This window comes from Cebus imitator, unplaced genomic scaffold, assembly GCF_001604975.1.
Source record: "Cebus imitator isolate Cc_AM_T3 unplaced genomic scaffold, Cebus_imitator-1.0 Scaffold26, whole genome shotgun sequence".
Taxonomy (NCBI): domain Eukaryota; kingdom Metazoa; phylum Chordata; class Mammalia; order Primates; family Cebidae; genus Cebus; species Cebus imitator.
In genome coordinates, this window is record NW_016107341.1 from 5561219 (window position 1) to 5569474 (window position 8256).

Consider the following 8256-nt stretch of genomic DNA (forward strand, 5'->3'; position numbering starts at 1 on the left):
ATTTTCCCTAATAGTTGGAATTGTTGGAATTTTTACAAATTTCTTCCCATCTTTATGTAGCAAGCTTTTATAGCAAACAGCAGTCTTTTTCTAGCATCAAGACACACTTCTTTTATGCTCTCTCATTGTTTTATTTAGGTTATAAGATTATGTAAAAAATTATATAAGCAACTGGTTTGGGAGGAAATTATAGGTTTTAATTTTATCAGCTAATAATCTTTGAAACTATGTGTCTTTCTAGTTGTTTGATATTTTTTGCAGTATTGGTAAATGATAAAATATAAGGAAACCCAAAGGCTTCTTGGCAAAGTTTAATACTTACTTTAACAAACATTTATTTCAGCTTCAACAATAATAAAACATAATATTGTGTTTTGAAAACTCACAAAAAGGTATTGAAATATCTGTGCAATCTAAAATGTATCTGTATTGGCATTTTTATTCCAGTATTAAGTGATTTATTAAATCAACTACTAGAGATGAACATTGTTTCTGATTTGTCCTCATCTTTTATTTTTTCTGGAATACAATTGTCCTGGGGCTAATGACTAAATGCTATACGAGGATATTATGTATCATTACAAGAAACCAGTGTATTTCTTGGAAAACACACACAAATATATACTAATATATAGATATGTATGTATCTGCATGTGTGCATATATATGTGTACACACACACATACACACACAATTTGATAATTGAACAAAAACAAAAATACAAAAATGAATATAAAATGACATTTCGTCATCTTGACAATTTCAAATTCTTCCATAAATTAGTCCATTGTTAAGTGAGGGAAAAATAAATCACAAGACTTATTCCCCATAATACATTATTAACCAGAAACATAGAATCTTTTATTTAATTTAAATTTTAGCAAAATTAATAAAAAGTAAGCATATTTAACACATCTTTAAATAAAAGCATCCATATTTAATTCCTAGACAATAATTCACATAGTATTATTATTTTAGATGCATGAACTTGAAAATAATTTTAATTATTTACATGGCATTGTAATCTTGGGGATGTATTTATATTCCATAACAATACTTTCCTAATGATCTGTAAACATTTCTGAAAATATGAGAAATATGTGCACCTTATTAGCTTTAAGTGCTGAGTGTAATTGATTATTGTTATTTGTTTTCTAGGGTTGGTGTAACAAAGTAACACAAACTGGGGGTGGCTTACAACAGCAGAAATGTATTTCCTTCTAGTTCTGGAGGCTAGAAGTCTAAAATCAAGGTGTCAGCAGAGCCATGTTCTCTTTGAACACACAGCCATGTTCTCTCTGAACACTCTCGGGAACAATCTGTTCCGTGCCTCTCTCGTAGCATCTGCTGTTGCTAGAAGCCCTTGGCATTCCTTAACTTGCAGACACATTGCTCCAATCTCTGGCTTTGTTGTCATCTCTGCCTTTGTTGTCATATGATGCCCTCCCTGTGTGTCTCTGTCTCTGTGTTTATTTTCCCCTTCTTATAAGGATACTATGCTGGGTTAAGAGCATACACTACTCTAATGTGATTCATCTTAACTTGATTACATACACAATCTATTTCCAAAAAATATTAAATTCATAGGCATCGGGATAAAACTCAAACATATATTTTTGAAGGGTTCAATTCAAATTATAGCAATCACATATGTCATCTTAATCAATTTCTGTTTTGGAAATCGAGTTTAAAATAATGGTTAAAAGCATGGACTCTGGCATTAGGAAAACCTGGCAGATGTTACCATTTTTCCTTTATGGACTGGATATCTTAAGAAAATTCTTTAACTCTGTGGGCCTCAGTTTACTCACAGGTGACGTCTGCTAACAATACTTACTCAAAAATTCTGAAGATGATTAAATAAAAATGTGAATCCCTCAGAGTGCCAGGGACATAGTGAACACATTTTAGTATTTATTATTGTTTTAGCTGTTACTATCACTACTTGAGTTTTATTCGACTTTAAATGGTTTCATACAGGGCCTGAAATTCTCTCTAATTTATACACCATCATGTGCATTTACCTACTTAATATGATAAGTATACATTTTTGTAAAGCTTATTTGGGAAATTTGGTCAGAATTCAATAACATTAATCAAAGCAGAACTAGATTATAATGTAGACAGGCAGACAGGTAGGCAGTTAGATAGGTAGGTAGGTAGATAGGTAAGTGGCTGGCTGGATGGGTGGGTAGTTGGGTAGGTAGACAGACAGACAGACAGAGAGACAGAGAGACAGACAGACAGACAGACAGACAGAGATACAGCAAAGTATTGAGGGAATGTATCCTCTTCTTGGGTCCACAAGGGGGGCGTAGTTTCAAAGGCAAGAACTTCCCAGTGCCATACCTCCACCCATGTCTCCATCTGGGATCTTAGAGGTCTTTAACTTTCGCATGCACAGGAAAATAAGCAAGTCAATCACTGCAGCGGAAGTTTAAAGAAACTCCTATCATTGGCCAGGAAAATTGGGGTGGGAATTACTCCCAGGTTAAAAGTCCCCACCCCCACATCGGTGTGGACTCCATATCTGGATCCCTTCTCACAACATGTGAGATCTGCTCTCTCTCTATTTTCTTTCTCCTTTTTCTCTCTCTCTGCCTAAATAAATCACTTTCTGCAAAACTCTTTGGGGTCTGATATTTGCTTATGAGCCATCGTGCCCAGCGGGGTCCTCCCTCCCATTCTTGGGCTAGTGAAGGACACATCCTAGGGGGGAGCTGAGCCTTCCCCATGCCCCAGAACCCAAACCCAGTCTCAGTATGAGGTCAAAATTTTCAATTTTTTAAATCTTCTGCTCAAATTCTCAGGTTGTTTAATATTTATGCCCTATGAATTCCTCTGAGACGGCTGGAAGTAATAGTTTACAGTACTTTGCAAACTCATTGCCCATGGAATAACTTTTATGGCATATTTTGGGAAAGCAATGCTCCTTAGAACAAGCATTGAGAAATAATGTACAAAAATTAGATAATTGAGATTAAAAATAAAAGCAAGAATGATCAGTATAATAACATGGCTTAAATTATCCAAGTATTAATGAGCAATCTAACCACTTAGACATACACTTTTACAGATAAAACATTTTGAAAAAATTATATGTTGCAGTGTTCTGGATGGCAGCTTTAGGAATTAGTTTTAGGGATTTTTTACATTGACATTAACTCCCAATTGGTCTTTTACAAGACAAAAATTATTTACTTTCAAAACAACATGTGTCTATTTTATATGTCATATTCTAGTTCAACAAATTAAAGAGGAAAAAGACAATGGCTAGAATTTAATAGATACAACATCCCCAAATTATGTGCTCTCAAAGTACAATCTATCAGAGAAATTAATATTCACATACGTATAACAGTAGTACAGAGAAAATGGGCCGTAAAGGAGTGACAAGCAAAATGCTCTGGATGATAGAAAAATTTATTTTAAAGAGGCAAGGTTTATAGAACTTGTAACTATATAAATGATGACGTCAAAAAAAAAGAGAACAGTTAAAATTGATATGAGGTTTTGAACTTGATTATGTAAATATAGAATAGTACCTAGGTGAAATTATGATTCAGGCTTCAAGTGCTGAAAGGGAACCCATTTGAAGATAGATAAAAGAAAATAGAAATAGGTTGGATTTTTATGAATTAGGTACCAAAATCAGGATGAATGTCTTAATACAGGACTAGCATTAAGATCCTTTAAAGTAAGGAACACGGTCTTTTAAGACCCTAAATTTTAATTCCCCCGAAAAAAGAGAAAAGAAAAAAGACAACAGACAAATGATTGCATTTCTTTGTTTTTTACCCAGAACAATATTATGAAGCATTTGGAATTTATGTATTGATAGAATAAATGAAAAATATTTTTTTTTCTTTTTATTTATTATACTTTAAGTTCTGGGGTACATGTGCAGAACATGCAGGATTGTTACATTGGTATACATATGTGATGGTGGAGGTTTGCTGCATCCATTTCCTCCTCATCTACATTAGGTATTTCTCCTAATGCTATCCCTCCCCAATCCCCCTACCCCCTGCTATTCTTCCTCTAGCCCCCTGCCCCCCAGGCCCTGTTGTGTGATGTTCCCCTCCCTGTGTCCATGTCTTCTCATTGTTCAACACCCACTTATGAGTGAGAACATGCAGTGTTTGGTATTCTGTTCTTCTGTCAGTTTGCTGAGAATGATGGTTTCTAGTTTCATCCATGTCCTTGCAAAAGACATGAGCTCATCCTTTTTTATGGCTGCATAGTATTCCGTGATGTATATGTGCCACATTTCCTTTATCCAGTCTGTCATTTATTAGCATTTGGTTTGGTTCCAAGTCTTTGCTATTGTGAACAGTGCTGCTATAAACACATGGTTGCATGTGTCTTTATAATAGAATAACTTATAATCCTTGGGGTATATAATCAGTAATGGGATTGCTAGGTCAAATGGTGTTTCTAGTTCTAGATCCTTGAGGAATCACCACATTGTCTTCCACAATGGCTGAATAAATTTACACTCCTGCCAAAAGTGTCAAAGCATTCCTACTTTTCCACATCCTCTCTAGCACCTGTTGTCTCCTGGTTTTTTAATGATTGCCATTCTGGCTGGCAAGAGATGGTATCTCAATGTGGTTTTGGTTTGCATTTCCCTAATGACCAGTGATGATGAGCTTTTTTTTCATATATTTGTTGGCTGCATAAATGTCTTCTTTTGAAAAGCGTCTGTTCATATCCTTTGCCCACGTTTTGATAGGGTTGTTTCTAAGTTCTCTGTAGATTCTAGATATTAGCCTTTTGTCAAATGGGTAGATTGCAAAATTTGTTCCCATTCTGTTGGTTGCCAGTTCACTCTGTTGATAGTTTCTTTTGCTTTGCAGAAGCTCTTTAGTTTAATTAGATCCCATTTGTCTATTTTGACTTTTGTTGCTATCGCTTTTGGTGCTTTAGTCATGAAGTCCTTGCCCATGCCTATGTCCTGAATGGTATTGCCTAGGTTTTCTTCTAGAGTTTTTATGGTGTTAGACTCATGTTTAAATCTTTAATCCATCTAGAGTTAATTTTTGTATAAGGTATAAGGAAGGGCTCCAGTTTCAGCTTTCTGCACATGGCTAGCCAGTTTTCCCAATACCATTTATTAAATAGGGAATCCTTTCCCCATTGCTTGTTTTTGTCAGATTTGTCAAAGATCAGATGGTTGTAGTTGTGTGGTGTTCTTTCTGAGTCCTCTGTTCCGTTACAGTGGTCTATATCTCTTGTTGGTACTGGTACCATGCTGTTTTGATTACAGTAGCTTTGTAATATAGTTTGAAGTCAGGTAATGTGATGCCTTCAGCTTTTTTTTTTTTCCTTAGGATTGTCTTGGCTATGCAAACTGTTTTTTGGTTCCATATGAAGCTTAAGGTGATTTTTTCCAATTCTGTGAAGAAAGTCATTGGTAGCTTAATGGGAATAGCATTGACTCTGTAAATTACTTTGGGCAATATGGCAATTTTCATAATATTGATTTTTCCTAACCATGAGCATGGAATGTTTTTCCGTCTGTGTCCTCTTGGTAAGAGCCAAATTTTGTGAAAGTTTGAAGATATAGTCCCAAAGTATTGTACCCCCAATGATACGTCTTATTGTAAATAAAAGTTTTTTGACCCTTGATGTAACCTTACTGGAGCAAAAATCATTGGCAGTAATTCCATAAAACCATAAACTTATTGCTTAAGTCATGTTAATATGCAGGCCCCTCCCTTGTTTTTAACTAAAAAGAGTGCAACTGATTCCATTTCTGGACAAAGCTATCAGAAGTGCTTTGTAAGGATTTTGTGTTGTATTTGTGAAAAGGTACAATTTATCTTTTTATTTTAAAAAGGTGTCATGTGGTCAGAATTAGTCTTATATCAAAATTAGACTAAGACATTGTAAGAAAACTACAGGCCAATGTGTCTCATGAACATAGATGCAAATATCCTCAACAAAATATTCACAGATCAAATCCAAAAATCTATAGAAATAATTATGTATCATGACCTGGGATTTATCCGAAGTATCCAAGGCTTGTTCAAAATATATAAATTAATGAATGTAATCCATCATATCAACAAGCTGAAGTAGAATATACCAGGAGCATATCAATAGGTGCAGTAAAAGCGTTTGATAAAACCTACCCTCATTCATGATAAAATCTTTAAGTAAACCAAGAATAGATAAGTGCTTCTTTGATTTGATTTGTAATATCTACAAAAAACTACAAATAACATAATATTTAATGGTGGAAAACTAGGATTTCCTGGTAAGATCAGGAATAAAGCAAGGTTTTCTTTTTATACTACTGCTTTCAACATCATTGATAATGCAAGAGGACAATAAAGGGAATTAAAAACTATACTAATTGGAAAATGAGAAATAAAACTTTGTAGATGGCATATTTTTCTATGTAAAAAAACCTAAAAGAATAGACAAAAACTTCTGGAACTAATAAACCATTATAGCAATATTGCAGGACGCTAGTTTAATATATCAAAGTCAATTCTTTTCTTATGTATTAGCAACGAACAGGTAGAAATTTACATTAAAACCACAATACCATTTACATTAGCACCCTAAAAAATGAAATACTTAGATATAAATCTAACAAAATATGTATAAGACGTATATGAGGAAAACTACAAAACCGACTCTAAAATTCAAAGAAAAACTAAATAAATGTAGAGTTACTCCATGTTCATTGATAGTAGTCTCAGTACTTTTAAGATACCAGTTCTTCTCAACTTATTCCATAGATTCAGTGCTATATCAGTCAAAAGCCCAGCAATTTATCTTATAGATATTGACGAACTGATTCTAAAGTTCAGAGGAAAGGAGAGGAAAAAGGCCCAGAATTGTCAACACACTATTGGAGGAGAAGAAGAAAGAAGACTGACACTACTATGGGACTTCAAAATTTACTATAAATCTACATTAATCAAGACAGTGTGGTACTGGTGAAAGAATATAAAATAGAATAACAGAACATAATAGAGAGTCCAGAAATAGACCCACATAATATGGTCAACTGATGTTTGACAAAAGCAATACAAAGATAGTCTTTTTTAACAAATCATGCTGGAACAACCAGAAATTCACATTCAAAGGAATGAACCTAGACAATGATCTTATGTCTTTCTTCAAAAAACTAATTCAAAATGGATCATAGATCTAAATATATAATGCAAAACTGTAAAGCTCCTAGAAGATAACATAGGGGACTTTGGGATGGGAATGACTTTTTAGATATTATACAACATGGCAGGCATGATACATGAAAATAAAGAATAGATCATCTGGACTTCATTAAAATCAAATTTTCCTTTACTATGAATGACAATATCAAGAGTATGTGAAGAAAAGTCACACTGAGAGAAAATATTTGTAAAAGACATACCTAACAAAAGACTGCTATTCAAAATACATAAAGAACTTTAAAAACTCAACAATAAGAAAACAAGCAACCAGATTAAAAAATGAGGAAAGGAATGAACAGATAATTCACTGAAGAAGATAGACAGATGGCAAGTAACCATATGCAAAGATGTTCAACATTATATATCTTTAGGGAATTACAAATTGAAGCAACAATAAAATATCATTACAAACCTATTAGAATGATGAAAAAGTATTCTAATACACGGACAACACCAAATGCTGGTGAGTATGTGGAACAGTAGGAACCCTTATTTATTGTTCTGGGAATGCAAAATGATGCAGCCACTTTAGAAGAGTGCAGTAGTTTCTTACATATTCTTACTGTATAATCTAGCAATCACGCTCCTTGGTATTTATCCAAATGACTTAAAAATGTATGTCAATACAATACCTGTATACAAATGTTTGCTGCAGCTTTATTCATAACTGCCAAGATGTCATTCAGTAGGTGAATATATAAATATATTGTGGTACATCTAGACACTGGAATTTTATTAAGAGCTGAAAGGAAATGAGTTGTCAAGCCATGAAAAGACAAGAGGAAACCTAAAAGCATATTATTAAGTTAAAAAAGCCCATATGAAAAGACCACACACTGTATGATTCAAATTATATAATGTTCTGAAAAAGTCAAAACTATAAAGATAGTAAAAATATCAGTGGTTTCTGGGGTTTGGAAGAAGAAGGAACGATTTAGCTTGGGCGAACACAAGATTTTTAGGCAGTGGAATCAGTATGATATTACAATGGTAGATACTTGTCATAATTTTGCCCAAAACCATACAACATACAACACCAAGAGTAAACCCTAATGTAAATTGTA